Here is a 15692-nt window from a genome sequence, read left to right on the forward strand (position 1 = left end):
GATCTATTGCCGGAGTGCCCCACTGGCGGAATACCTCTTCTAGAACTTGTTGGTTTAGCTCCCACTCGTGACTGACTGAGTCTGTCGGCATTCTCGTTCAAAACCCCTGGCAAGTGTTCTGCCAGAAGTGACATTCCGTGAAGGATAGCCCATTCCCAGATTTCCTGAGCTTCCTGTGGCAACAGGAGAGATCTGGTTCCTCCCTCCTTGTTCACATAATGAATGGCCGTGGTGTTGTCCGTCCTGATGAGAACTTGTGAACCTTCTAGACGTGGGAGAAAAGCTTGAAGAGCCAGTTTTATCGCTCTGAGCTCCAGTAGATTGATGTGGAGCCGTCGATCCTGAGGAGACCAATGGCCGCTGACATGCAGGTCCTGCATCACTGCTCCCCAACCATCCAACGATGCATCAGTTGTCACTACTTTAGGAGACGGATCGTTTACGAAGGATAGACCTTGGGACAAGTTGTTTTGGTCTGTCCACCACAGGGCCGCTCTCTGCATTGTTGGGGTGACCGACACCTTGTCGTCGAATGATCCGTGCACCTGTTTCCATTGGATGTCCAATTGTTCCTGAAGAGGCCGCATTCGCAGCCTGCAGTGAGGAATCAGGGGTATGCAAGAAGAAATCACCCCTAACAGAGACTTGTAGCGGCGTACTGAAAGACACCTTCTTTTTTGTAGGTCCAGAGCCATGGTTTGAAGTTTTCTCCGCCTTTCCAGGGTTGGAAAAGCTTTTGAAAGTTTTGAATCCAGGATGGCCCCCAGGAATCGTGCCTTCCTGGATGGAACCAGAGATGATTTGTCCTTGTTTAACGTGAGTCCCAGATTGCAAAATAGGTTTGTGCAAGCCTAACAGCGTCCTGCGCTGCTTCCCTGGACGAAGCCTTCAGCAACCAGTCGTCCAGGTAAGGGAAGACTTGAAAATGATGTCTTTGTAGGAATGCCGCTACCGGTGCCAGCATCTTCGTGAAAATCCTCGGGGCTGAGCGAAGACCAAAGGGTAAAACCCTGAATTGAAAGTGGCTCTTGGCTACTGTAAACCATAGAAACCTTCTGTGTGCTGAGTGAATCGGTACATGAAAGTATGCATCCTCGAGATCGAGAGTGGCCATGAAATCCCCTGGATTGATCAACCTCAGGATGTCTTGAAGGGAAACCATCCGGAAAGATAGGGAGATGAGATAGGTGTTGAGCTCCCTGAGATCTAGAATGGGGCGCCATTTCTCTAACGTCTTCCTGACCAGGAAGAACCTGGAATAGAATCCCTGTTCTCTTTGGTCGGAGGGAACTGGCTCTATTGCTCCCTTGAGGAGCATTTGATGAACTTCGAGCCTCAGAAGACGTAGATGTTTCGATGGAACGGCTGCAGGGGGCTTTGTTGGTGGGATTTGGGTGAATTCCAAGGTATGGCCCTTTCGAATGATGTTGAGCACCCAACGGTCCGATGTTATCTTGGACCAATTCTGAAGGTATTTTGATACCCTGCCTCCAACTGATGACTTCTTGGAGGAGGGTCCAGTAGGAAGAGCCAGGAGGCCGCTATTGGCGCTTGGACGCATTCCATCTCTGGCGAGCCTGTTTTCCTCTGTTGTTAGGCCTTGAGTAATTGGGGGATTGACCCTGCCTTTGTTGGTAAGGCTGGCGGTACTGCTGTGAACGTGAACCATAGGAAGAGTATCTTTGCTGTTGGTAAGATCCTCTGTAGTTCGTACTCTTACCCCTGGATCCTCTAAAAGGTGTTTTATGGTACTGGAGCGTACCCAAGGGTCTTGCGGTCTCAGTGTCTTTCTTGATGTCTTGGAGAGTGTCATCAATCAGTTTCCCGAACAGTGCCTCTCCATCAAATGGAAGATCCAGGACTTTATTTTGGATCTCGGGTCGAAACCAGGTTGCCTTCAGCCACCCCTGGTGACGAAGGACCGCCGCTCCCGCCAAAGAACGAAATGCCGTCGTGGCAATGTCCATGGCACAGTCAATGACCTCAATCGATGTCGCCTCCCCCTCTTGCAAGACCTTCTTGGCTTCTGCTTTCGCTTCTGGAGGAAGCTGGTCCAGGAACGGTGCGACATCACACCAAAGCTGACGGTCATATCTGCCCAATATTGCTAGGGCATTAGCTGCCCGCACAAGAAGACTCGCCATGGATGAGAATCTCTTCCCGGCATTGTCCAATCTCCTTCCCTCTTTGTCTGGAGGATTTGTTAAAGGAGCAGAGGGGTTGCGGGATTTTCTCTGCGCCGCCTGGGAAATTACTGAGTCCTGTTTCGGGTGGCCTGTCAAGGCAGCTGGACCTTCATCAGGCGCCTTGTACTTCTTATGTAGAAGCGGTAATACAGGGACCACCGTCGCTGGATTTTTCATACCCTTAAGGCCCTCATCCCAGAGATGTTGCTCTATTGGAATGGATCTTGTCGTTCTTCTGTAAGGTTCCTTGAAATCGTACAAGAAACATTCGGAGGACACCACAGGCATTGTCAGTTTGAATCTTCCAGTCGCTCTTTCCATCAGCTGATGAAAGCCTCTAATATCTGCAGGTGGAGAATCTACCGGATCCGGACATGGAGATGGAGGGTCCGGAATGACGTTATCATCCCACTCAGAGGCCTGATCATCTCTACCCTCCGAATTATGATCCTCATCCGAGGAATCATCATGAGTGTCAGCAGGTCTGGAAGGCGTCTGTGGAGTCGATGTCAGTGGCTGAAGAGCCATATGAGGAGGTGATATAGGAACAGCCGTTGAGGCCGGTGCCATGACAGGCATGTCGTGAGCCACAGGAGCAGGAGCAGGCCGTGCAGCCTTAGACTTATAATCTTGCAGCATTTTATGCAGGTCCTGTAGGAAAGATGATGGTACAGTAACCATCTCTTGACCAGGGTATTCCTGTGGTTGGGCAGCATGACGTTCATAGCTCTCCTCTTGGTCATATCCTCCGTCCGAGTCCGTTTCCTCGCATTTAACCAGCAGTTGAGAGGGGCTGTTGGCATAGCCATATGAGTCCTGATCCTCCTCTTCTGACTCATCCTCATCGAACAGTAGAGCTGGAGGAAAGGGGGTTACCCTCCTGTCATGTCCGGGGTAATCCTGGTCATTGAAATTGTGATCCTCTTTCCCGATGACAAAATCGTCAACGGTTCCGTCGACGATGGAATTGAGAATGCAGCGTCGTCGGCTTCGTCGACAGAGTATGTGTCGTCGACACAAAAACACTCGACGACGAGATGGGCATCGTCGATGAGACTGTCGACATCCCAGTCATCGTCCTCGTCAATGTTGTTGTCGTCGAGGCTCTCGTAGACGACACTGTCGTCGTCGCCATCTTTGTCGACCTCGTCGTCGACGTCGCCGACACCCTCGTCGACGATGCTGTCGTCGTCGACGCCCTTGTTGACGATGCTGTCGTCAGCGAGTCCCTCGTCGACACTGCTGTATCTGTCGTCGAGGATCCCGTCGACGGAACCAGTTTCAGCTTCTGTTTCAATTTCTTCGTCGACGACTTGGAACTTCTGTCAGAAGAATGTGAAGAGGGCTTCTTGAAGGCTGGATCAGTCTTCAACCTTTCAGAAGGCGTAGATGGTCCTACCCTCTCCTTTTCACCTTGTTGAGGACATTTGCCTGGACCCTGGCTCTCAGACTCACTGGGGGTCTTTTTTGAGGCCTTAGAAGGACGCTCCACAGAAGGAGAAGGGGAACCCCTACCCTTTTTCACTGACCTTCTTGAGGAAGATGCCGATGCCGAATCCTTACTGTCACTGGAGACAGTATCCTTCCTGGATTTCAACTTCTGGAGCCATGTCAGAAGCCTACCCTCACGGTCCCGGAGGGTCGTGAAAAGGTGCGGCAGATCTTACAGTCCGCAGCCTTGTGGTCAGGATAGAGGCAGTAGATGCAATCCTTATGCTTATCCTCCATGAAACGCCTTTTCTTACCACAGGTGGAACATGGCTTGAAAAGGGCTTTCTTCTTGTCAGACATCCTGGAACGATCAGCAGACAAACTGAAGAGAAAACTGAAGAAAAATGTTGAAGAATAAACGCCTGAAGAGTAGATTGAGCAGAGCTCAAATGAGACTCCCTAAGCACAACGTGCGGTAGAAAATCTGAGGATCTGAGGTTCCTTCAGGAGGGTTCTAAGAGGTGAGGCTTTTCTGATTGGCTGATGCCTAAGTTTGGTCTTTTTTACACAAAGAGAGTGATGGGCTACAAAAGGGAATGAGGCCTAGGCCTTTTTCTTTCTCTTTTGTGCCTACTGCTATGTTATTTTTGTTTCCGAGACTCCCATTCCGACAACGGGGAATGATACAAAAGCATGGGAATCTATGAAAGTTCCAATACTGGGGCAAGTAAGGGGTGCTTACACCACCTTACCCAGACTGCAAGTACAGACCTGTGGTGTCAGTTTGGAAGGCTAACCAGGGGTGGCACAATATATGCTGCAGTCCCTGGTAGGCCTCTGGGGTCCCTATGCCCTGGGTACCTAAGGTACCATATACAAGGGCTCACAAGGGTGACCCAGTAACCAATCTGGTATCAATTTAGAGAGAGAACAGCTAGGCTGTGGGCCTGAGTAGGAAGGCCACAGCCATACTAAAGTCGAAAAACCAGTGAAGCACAGCAAAAAGTGGGGGTAACCATAGGAAGCAGACCCTACTCTCCTACAGTGATTGCGTCCTTCACCTGACTGAATTGAGGAAGAAGCTGTGTGTTCCAGTTCCTCCATTGCATTAAGTTCCTTCGGTAAATACTCGGAAGTATGTCTTGTTGCCGTGCAAGTCATATGTGACTTGAGATTAGTGTCTCAGGCCCAGATGTACGATGGGATTTTGAATGCGCAAACAGGTTTGCGACCCATTTGCGCATGCAAAATCCGTGTAGGCCATGTATGAACACTAATTTGCGAGTCGCAAAAAATTGGTGACTCGCAAAATGGTGTTTAGTGACTCGCAATTAGGAAGGGGTGTTCCAAGGGTGTGCCTTCCTAATTGCGACTCGCAGCCCTATGTATGAATGTTTTGCGACCGCAATTGTGGTCGCAAAACACTCGCAATTAACCGCCCTCTTCAAGAGGGTGGTAATGTCGTTGCAAATGGGACGGGATTTGCAAATGCAGGGGAAATTATTTTTTAGGGGCAGGCAGAGGTACCACGGACCACTACTTCGCCGTACAAACTGAATGCATCCCATTTTCCTTTAAGGAAAGCAGGCTGCATTTAGAAACAAAAACTGCTTTATTTAAAAGCAGTCCCAGACATTGAGGTCTGCTAAGCCCAGCAGGCCACCATATCTGGGAGGGCCTGCCATTCTCAATGGGGGACGCAAATTGCGAGTACTCATTAATATTCATGAGGCATGCAATTTGCGACCCCATTGAGAATTGCAAACAGTGTCTCAGACACTATTGTGCATTGGAAATTGCAATTCGCAATAGAGCGCATATTGCAAGTCTCAATTTCCAATGGTCGTACATCTTGCCCTCAGTCACAAGTCTGTGTACGAGTCCTTCACTTGACTATTTGAGACTATTTCCTTTGGACTATGCTATGGAGAGTCTAGCTGCTTACCATGCAAGTCGTTCATGACTAGCGGTAGTGTCTCAGTCCAGTGTTTGTGTACGAGCCCCTAGCTTATCTACTTGAGGTTCGTTTCTTCTGTCAAGGCCCAGGAGAGTTTGGATGGTTACCACACATGTCATTCATGACTAGTTGTAGTGGCTCAGTAATGAGTCACCCCACAAATGACTCTTGTAACAATTCCTGGGGCAGTGCTTCTATCTAGATTAAAAACAGTTTGGAAGCAATTGAGCATATAATCTAGTATTGCTTAACAATGTAAAAGTGATATAACTGAAAACTTGAGAACTAATAATAATAATATCTGTACAATCGCTAATTAATATTATTTTTTCTTGAGTCGAGATCTTCCTCAAAAGAATAAGTGCAAATCAACAAGGTCATCACTTACCTGCCGAAAACGTCAATTTCAACTGAGTGTTTTCGCCAGACACGCAAATCCCATTCTGAAGGAAAAGAAAAGTTATGAAAATAAAATAAGGTTATTATTGTCATGAAACAGTGTAAATAAGCAGATTATTCTAGATAAGAATAAAGAACATAGAAGAGGAGCAATAGCCCAAGACAGATATGGTATATGATTAATGTTACAAAAGAGATGTAGAAAGCAAAAAGAGAGAGTAGGATAATACATGTTTTAATGTGATTTTGCAGATCAACAACGAGAAGGAAAGTTCCTAGTAAAAGCAGACAAAGAAAAAAAGAATTCCTCTAGAAGAACTGAAGTCAGAGCAGTCTCTTCTTTTCCCCATCCCCTTCCCCCCTAGAACATAACTGCACTTTGGTTGAGCACCTTCTTAAAGTCAGTGAGTTCTTGGTTGGGAGTTGGGAATAGGTGTAATTCTGATCCTGTGTAATTTTAGTAAATCCTAACATACAGAGACAAAAGTGTTCAGAGGCCAGTCACAACGTTGATAGAATCAGCCAGGCACTGACCTCTGAACATAATGCCCTGTCCCCCTTTTGCCTCATTTTATCCACCAGCAGCAGTGAGGGCGCTAACCATTTTTACACCCAAAGCATTATTCTGACAAAGATATAGGCATGCTCCAGCTATGGTATTTTTTTGTGTACAGGGAGGGCAGGTGTGGCTGTTTAGTAGAGGTGGGTATGCCACTGAAAGCTCGGGCCTGAAGACAGGCTCTGGCTAAGTTCGAGGTTCTGTTGGAACCTCAAGTCCATAATGAGATTAGATTTTATGTGGCTTTTGCCTGCCTCCTTTCCAGTACCCTGGATGTGGTGTCATAACCAGAGCTGCTGACTTTGGAACTGGGTAACCAGGTTTGAGTCTCAGAGTCGGCTCAACATCCTATGATTCTGAGAAAATCACTTAATCTCCCCATGCCTTATAAACAATGAATGGTGACCTTGTGTAATGTAACTGGTGCACATGTAATGCACTAAAACACCTTTGAATGGAGCTTGCGCTAAAAAAAAAATGCAGAAAAATACACAAAGAGGTAAAAACAAAGCCTTAACATGAAGAAAGACAAACAGATACCCATTTACTGGCAGGTTTAAACAAAGTGAAACAAAAAAAACTGGATAAACTGTGGCTTCCCTACTTAAATAGTGTGACGGTGGGATACGTGGCCAGGCCAGGAATGGATTAGGACGTGGATTGTTAGAACTCCTGCAACCCTTGGTCTTTAAAGCCTCTTAAAGGTCATCTATTTGCCAGAAATTAAACTTGGTGGTACCAGAACACCTCCAGAGTTGAGAGACTGTAGCTGTCGGTGTCCCCTATTCCTGCCGAGCAGCAATGCAGCAGTCACCCCTGGTAAAGAGGGTGCTATCTTGCCTCAAACACTACGAGCTGGCGTGCTGGCTGAGTGGGTTGGCTTGGACAGATTGAAAGCCCCATGCAAAGCAGAGACCCTTCACTTCCACTGGAGCACACTGTACCCCCCCCCCCCCGTTTTGTTGATGAGCCGAGCCGCGGCCATCCCTGTAGCCACACGGGACAGCAGAGCCATCTTGCCGTGGGACGCTCTGGGCCATCACTCCTGTGGGGGAGAGGCTCAGGGCTTGGACTGACTGGAGGCCATCAGCGAGGTGACGTCCCTTCCACCCTGCTTTTGCTCCCTGCTGAAAGGGTCCACACACTGAGCCAATTGCGTTACTGAGAGTGGTTGGGTGTGGCGCCTGCTCATGGCCTCAACAGATCCCTGATCTCCACAGCGGAGCACGGCTGGAGACCCACAAGTTGGTTACAGCCACTTGGGGCATGGTCCACCCTGGGGGGGTGATAACATAACACCGACCACATCTGACCACTATCAACCCTCTGGGACCTCGTTATTTGCAGTCACAGCAGGGGTATGGTTGCAGCTGACTCTGCAGATTTCTGGAGGGGCAGCCTCCTCCCCGCAAGCCCATGAAGCATGGTAATGGGTGCTGTCTGGCCCAGGGCCTGGGACAGACTCTGGGGCCCTACCTTTCATGTCCCCGCAGCTTATCGGCGCCTGCCCCGATGTGGACATCCCTGCCCCCCGCCTCCCCCCGAAGAATCCGGCCACAGCATGGACCTGGTGTGGCCTTCATTGGGTCCATCAGGCCCAGCAGTCACTGGAGGGAACGACAGACCGGTGGGCTTGAGGGTCGAGGAAGCCAATGACTTTAATAGCTGAGTGAGGGAGGGGGAGCGCCTCGGTTGCCTTCGATGTGATTGGTCAGTTGTGCCCTACACAGCCCTGGGGGCCCCTTTTCTAGCAGTCCCTTAGCTTCGGGCCGGGGGCTCCCTCATGGGGGCCTCTGTAGAGTCCCCTACTCTGGCCCTTTACTCTCTCCTGGGGGTATAGGGAGCCCCCCTCAAACACTGCGGTGGGAGCAACTGTCCTATGAGCGCCTGTGGCCCTTAAGGGGTCTGGCGAGGCCCCCCTTTCACAGCATATCTAGGAAGAACTGATTGCCACAGAGAAAGCCTATGGTCAACCCGGCCTCGCTGCCTCCCTGGATTTTAACTCTCTGTGGCACTCAGGTACTGGGGGCACTGACTGCACTACCTGAAATTGTGTGAACATTGGCCCTTGCTGAGACTACTTACCTCTTACACTGTCATGTGTTTTATGCATGGCTCATTGTGGTTTACCCTGTAAGCTTAGGTATGCACGTTGTGGGCCACATTTCTTTTGCACATATTACAACATAAACATGCTTGCTTTCATGCCACATTGTATTTTCACACAAAACCTGCATATGTTTTTGTGTTCTGTTCTTTTCCTGGGATTTAGTCTGAACATCATAGACAAGGTCAAACAACAACGCCCCTTGTTATTCTCTCTGGTCAGCCACTAGCACCTACACATAACAAAAGAATGCAGCTGCTGTTTGTGGACACATCTTGTCATATAAGTAAGGAAAGTTCCAAAAAACACACACTGAGCGAAGGTCCTGAGGCAAGATTACTGTGCCAGCTGAGATGTAAAACATCCATCTGTGCCAACGTACGGGGTCCACAACTCATTCAAGAGATCTTTGATATATAATCATTGAGCTCCAGTAGGCAAGTGGGGGTTTAGGCTGATCTGTCTTATAATATGACAGGATTTTTATGATATATGGTTGCATAACCATGCTAATGATATTTTTTGGTATGCATTTGTTTTCTAATAGTGGTGCAAATACTGCATATTAGAGTACAATAGTTTAAATAAATATTATAAACTTCCTTTGTGTCTCTTGTTTGTCTTATTGTGGACAAGTACGAGTGATAGAGCGAAAGAGTGTGTCCTATTACACAGATCCCCGAGAGGATCAAGAGTGTTATGTTCTGGGGTGCCAATTCATTAATTTCTCTGGAAAGGTTGGAAGGGCAAGTGAGACACTATAGCTGGTCGGACTCGGGCCCATAGATACTGAGGTAATAGGGTGACTCAGCCCCTATATGCTGATGTTCTATAGTCCCAAACATAGTTATGTTCCTGAGCAGAATCCCTGCAACACCACCACTGACTTTGAGGCGCATGGCCTGGCTCTGCTTTGAAATGAAATGAAAATGAAATGAAAAAGAAACTTGGTAAAGCGCACTGCGGCCAAGCGGCTTCCTGGCGCTGAGACTAGACTTAACTCTGCGAGGGAAACCGAGGGAGCTAACAGGGAAATGCCTGAGAAAACAAGAATGTTTTCAGGCCCTTACGAAAGTGAGTGTAGATGGGGATAGAGCGAATAGAGAGAGGGAGAGTATTCCAGAACCGGGGGGCCAGAACCGAAAAGCGGGTGCCACCCGTTCTGGATTTACGGAAGCGAGGGACGAGCAGCAAAGAGAGAGAGAGGAGGACCGCGAAATACGGGTCGGGGTATAGGGAGTGATCATAGAGCAAATAAAGAGGGGGGCAGAGTGGGTGTAGGCCCGAAAGGCTAGACAGGCCAATTTAAAAAAGGATCTGAGGTGCACAGGGAGCCAATGGAGGGACTTAAGTGCAGGCGTGATGTGAGATTTGGGAAGGCGAAGGATGAGTCGGGCGGCCTGATTTTGGATGGCCTGTAGACGTCGGGTTTCATAAGCAGGAATACCCACGTACAGGCCATTCCCATAGTCAAGGCGAGAGATGATGAGGGCCAGGACTATGGATTTAAGGGCGTCCGCTGAAAACTACCGGGAGATCTTCCGAATGAGACGAAGGGACAAAAAACAAGAAGAAACAACGGAGCTGACTTGGGCATGCATAGTAAGGTCGTGGCTGACCTTGATGCCCAAGGTCCGGACGGAGGGGACCGGAGAGGGAGGGGGGCCAAAGGAAGGGGGCCAGTGAATCGAGGACCAGGGATTGGAGGGGCCGCCCGTGAGGACAAGCTCCGTTTTATCAGGATTGAGCTTTAAGTGATTGGAGCTCATCCATTCAGAAATAAGAAACTAAGGTGGAACAGAATTTAGGAAGAGAATCCAGGGGGGAGGAAAGATCAAAGACGAGCTGGAGGTCATCCGCGTAATTATACACAGAGACCCCCAGCTCGCGAAGAGAAATGATAAGGGGGTGAATATAGAGGTTAAAAAGAAGAGGGGAAAGGGAAGAGCCTTGAGGGACCCCGCAAGTGACTGCACGAGGGGGTGCGGAGAAGCCCGAGAGATGGACCGCCTGAGACCTGCCTAAAAGAAAGGACGCAAGCCAGGAAAAGGCTACGCCCCGAATGCCCGCTGCGCTGACACGGTCGAGAAGGATGGCATGGTCGACCGTGTCAAACGCAGCGGACAGGTCGAGGAGAACAAGGGCTTGGGGAAGATTGATGTCAGCTTTCCCCTTAAGTTCGTCCAGGACGGCGATGATCACTGTCTCCGTGGAGTGTCCTGGTCGGAAGCCCGCCTGATGGGAGGCCAGGAGGTGGTTCTCCTCGACATAGGAGGACAGGCAAGATGTGACATAACTTTCAAGGATCTTCCCCAAGTAAGGGAGAAGGGAAATAGGCCTGAAATTAGAGGGACGGGAGGGGTCTAGTCCGGATTTCTTAAGAATAGGAAGAACCATAGCGGTTTTAAAGGAAGAAGGAACAGAACCCAAGGCCAATGAGGCGTTAAGAAGGGCAAGGGGGGGAGCGGGACAACTGGTGAAGAGGGTTATGAGGATCCGTGCAGGAGCACAGTCCGCCGGAGAACCGGACTTGACTTTAGCAAGCAAGTTAAGAAAACAAACGCTGGAAATGGGAGGAAAGTGATCCAGTGAAGAGGAGGGCAGAGGAAGAGGGCAGGAAACATCGGGTTGCCGCACCACTGGAATATTGGCCTTTATGTTGGCGATCATGTCAATGAAGTAGTCGTTGAGTGAGGAGCAGAGGGACTGGGTAGGGACAAGACAGGTGCTGGTGCGGTCGGAAGTGGCGAGATGATGGACCAAGGAGAAGATTTCACGGGGTTTGTTAGCAGAGAGAGAAACTCTCTCGGTGAAGTAGTTGGATTTAGCCGTCAAGATCGCTTTTTTATAGTCGTTTAGGAGAAGTTTATATTTAGCACGGAGAATGGGGCAGTAGTTTCGTCTCCAATGGCGTTCCGAACGCCTGAGGTCGAGTTTAAGATCTTTGACCTCCCTGGTGAACCATTTATGTGCGTCGTAAGGCCGGACGGATTTAACCTTTTCTGGACCCCCCTGCGCTGCGTAGCTGTCTTATTTTAGTGCTCTCTCGACATCCCTGATCTCTCCGCTGCGTGGGCAGGGCTACCTAGCTCCACTAACCAACTGCCCAGAATCAGGGGGAGTACAGCTCTATGGTTTTCAGTATAACACCCCAGATGTCCATGGCGGTATAGCTTGGCTTACTATGCCTAGAGGCATGTCCAACAGGGACAGTTCTGTGGTCTCCCTTTGAGCAAAAATGACAACCTCCAAAATAAGTAGCAACAAGGATCCGCCCACACAGCCCCCTGCAGCCCCCACCACCCTTTCCATCACGCAGGACTACTTGGAGAAATTCCTGGCAGACATCCGTCAATCTTTATGCCCAGAACAAAGCGCAGGACGCATTCATACAACAGACCCACTCAGAACAAGCATTTGCAATGCAATAGGTCTCGCATTAGTAAAGTTAGAGGTATTAGTATTGCAAATGACACATTTTTTTAAAATGTTTTTTGTTTTGAAAAGAGCGAAATTAATAAATTTGTCATTTACAATGCCAATAGAGTTAACTTTTGCAAACGTGACACCTATAGCATTTGTAATGCAATATGTGTTGTATTTACATGACTTAGATGTATTAATATTACAAATAACAATGGGTTGTATTTTTTTCAATAATTAATACTTAAATAAAAGTTAGTGTAATTTATAATGGCAATAGCTTAAACTTTTGCAAATAACTTTTGGGAAGCTTATGTTTAGTGTATTTTATTGTGATGAAAATACAAAAACAGAAGTGAAATATAAAAAACAATTTGTGACATTTGTAATAAAGTTTGAAACATTGAGAGAACATATTTGAATCAGTTCTTGTTGAATGGTTGCACAGATTGATGCTGTGGTGGCTCTGAATGATGTTGAGGCGGCGACGAGTGATGCTGTGGCGTTCAGTGATGCTGTGGTAGCGCATAGTGATGTTGTGGTGCCCCTGAGTGATGCTGTGGTGATGCGATGGATAGTGAGGGCGATAGATAGATAGAGGGAGGGCGATAGATAGAGGGAGGGCGAAAGATAGATAGAGGGAGGGCGAGAAATAGAGGCAGGGTGAGAGGGCGAGGGATGGAGTGTTGGCGAGGGATGGAGTGTGGGCGAGGGATGGAGTGTGGGGCGGGGGAGGGATGGATGGAGTGTGGGGCAGGGGAGGGATGGAGTGTGGAGCATGGATGGATGGAGTGCGGGGATGGATGGAAGGAGTGGGGGATGGATGGATGGAGTGGGGGGAATGGATGGATGGAATGGGATGGATGGATGGATGGATGGAGTGGGATGGATGGATGGATGGATGGAGTGGGGGGGATAGATGGATGGAGTGGGATGGATGAAATGGGATGGATGGAGTGGGATGGATGGAGTGGGATGGATGGATGGAGTGGGATGGATGGAGTGGGATGGATGGAGTGGGATGGATGGAGATGGATGGATGGAGTGGGATGGATGGATGGAGTGGGACGGATGGATGGAGTGGGATGGATGGATGGAGTGGGAAGGATGGATGGAGTGGGGGGATGGATGGATGGAGTGGGACAGATGGATGGATGGAGTGGGATGGATGGATGGAGTGGGATGGATGGATGGATGGAGTGGGGGATGGATGGAGGGGGATGGATGGAGTGGGGGGATGGATGGAGTAGGGGGATGGATGGATGGAGTAGGGGGATGGATGGATGGAGTGGGGGGATGGATGGATGGATGGATAGAGTGGGATGGATGGATGAAGTGGGTGGGATGGATGGATGGAGTGGGATGGATGGATGGAGTGGGATGGATGGAGTGGGATGGATGGGGTGGGATGGATGGATGGAGTGGGGGATGGATGGAGTGGGATGGATGGATGGAGTGGGGGGATGGATGGATGGATGGATGGAATGGGGGATGGATGGATGGAGTGGGGTGGATGGATGGAGTGGGGTGGATGGATGGAGTGGGATGGATGATGGAGTGGGATGGATGGATGGATGGATGGATGGAGTGGGGGTGGATGGATGGATGGATGGATGAAGGGATGGATGGAGTGGGGGGATGGATGGACGGAGTGGGGGCATGGATGGATGGAGTGGGATGGATGGATGGATTGAGTGGGGGGATGGATGGAGTGGGGGGATGGATGGATGGATGGATGGATGGATGGAGTGGGGGATAGATGGATGGAGTGGGATGGATGAAGAAGGATGGATGGAGTGGGGGGATGGATGGAGTGGAGGGATGGATGGATAGAGTGGGGGGATGGATGGATGGATGGATGGAGTGGGGGGATGGATGGATGGAGTGGGATAGATGGATTGGGGGGATGGATGGAGTGGGGGGATGGATGGATGGAGTGGGGGTATGGATGGATGGAGGGGGGATGGATGGATGGAGTGGGGGGGATGGATGGATGGAGTGGGGGGGATGGATGGAGTGGGGGGATGGATGGATGGAGTGGGATGGATGGATGGAGTGGGATGGATGAATGGATGGAGTGGGGGGATGGGTGGATGGAGTGGGGGATGGAAGGATGGATGGAGTGGGGGGTGGATGGATGGATGGAGTGGGATGGATGGATGGATGGATGGAGTGGGATGGATGGATAGAGTGGGGGGAAGGATGGATGGAGTGGGGGGATGGATGGATGGAGTGGGGGGGATGGATGGATGGATGGATGGAGTGAGGGAGCTGAAGGCAAGAAAAAAAAAACAGTACAATCAGGGAAGCAGAAGGCAAGGAAAAAACGAGTGCAATCAGGGAAGCAGAAGGCACGAAAAACGAGTACAATCAGGGGAGCAGAAGGCAAGAAAACAAGCTGGATTTGTTTAAAACCAAGTTAAGCAGAGGGGATGAGCTTGCAGGCAAAGCCCCTCGAAAATACTGAAATAAACACGACCTATTGTATTGCAAATGCTTGTTAAACCTGCTCTGAATTATATCGTCCATGCCCCTATGAGAGACCCACCAGTTTTTTCATCCCACTTAAAGCCCTGGTGTTATTCCAAAATCTCTGACTGCAGTTCTTTTGGGCTGATTTACTGTCTCACCCTGAGAGCCTACTTCAAAGCAGGAATCTCGCTTTTCAGTTGAGCTGATTTTCTTTTCCCCTTGGGAACTGCGGAGGCTGGCCTTGAATCTCCGAGATAAGTCAAGCACAGAGGGTGGAACGGGAACGAAAAAAAAACACGAACGTGAAATGTAAAATTAAGACGTCACTGGAGTCCCTGGCACTGAAGAAAGAGGAGAGGAAGGAATTTTTCATAATTCAAAATGTATTGAGTTAAATTAAGAGAAAGGAAAGAGTAAGAACGAAACTGAAAGGCAGGGGGAGGAAGCATTAAATATGCCAGAAGGAAGAACGACCGGCCCCTGCAGAGACTGAAGAAAAGCCGAGTGGGCCTTCTGGAGGAAATAAGGCTATGACAGCGTGCTGAGAGGAGGAGCGCGAGAGACCTCCGGCAGCTGCTGTCCTTAAAGCGTGAAAATAGGAGATGCGCTGTGGAAATAGGAGATCAGTGTGGATACTGGTGCATTTTCTATTGTTTTAAAAAACAATATTTAATAAAAAAATAAAAAGCGATCATGGGCAGAGAAAAGGGAGAGAGGAGGGACAAGGGAGAGAGGGACGGGTGAGTGGGCGGGAGCAAAGGTAAGATGGACAGGTGCTGCTCACGCACGGAGCACATTAATGATATTTTTAAAGGAAATGAGCAGCAGCGGGTAAGCGAGAAACTGGCTTTATATAGTGCGAACTACACCTGAAGGTATCCGAGTGCTTTATATGAGCACCAGTTGCGTTATAGACGGACAAATTCATTTGAAAAACAAGTATTTGCAATGGGGAGATGGACATGCGAGGGCGAGGAGGCACGGACAACAGGAGGGAGGGCGGGGGAGATAAGACACGACAACGGGAGGGAGGGAAAAAAGGCGCCACAGCATGTCTCGCCGGGGTGGGGGGTGGGGGAGGGGGGGACGAGGATGACGGGCAGCGAGCCACGGGTGGCATTGTTAATTGTGTGCGCCCATGTTCTCAATGTAAAATCG

At 49.4% G+C, this 15692-nt stretch overlaps 1 protein-coding gene across 2 annotated transcripts in view; it reads right to left on the reverse strand.

Moving 5' to 3' along the window:
• LOC144752258 (uncharacterized) overlaps positions 1 to 15692 on the reverse strand; it is a 250705-nt gene that overhangs the window by 224336 nt on the left and 10677 nt on the right. For both annotated transcript variants that reach the window (XM_078640268.1, XM_078640266.1), the window contains exon 2: positions 5963 to 6017. The gene's annotated coding sequence lies outside the window, so the exon portion shown is untranslated. The remainder of the gene's footprint in view (positions 1 to 5962; positions 6018 to 15692) is intronic.

Source organism: Lissotriton helveticus, chromosome 4_2 (assembly GCF_964261635.1).
Source record: "Lissotriton helveticus chromosome 4_2, aLisHel1.1, whole genome shotgun sequence".
NCBI classification, from domain to species: Eukaryota; Metazoa; Chordata; class Amphibia; order Caudata; family Salamandridae; genus Lissotriton; species Lissotriton helveticus.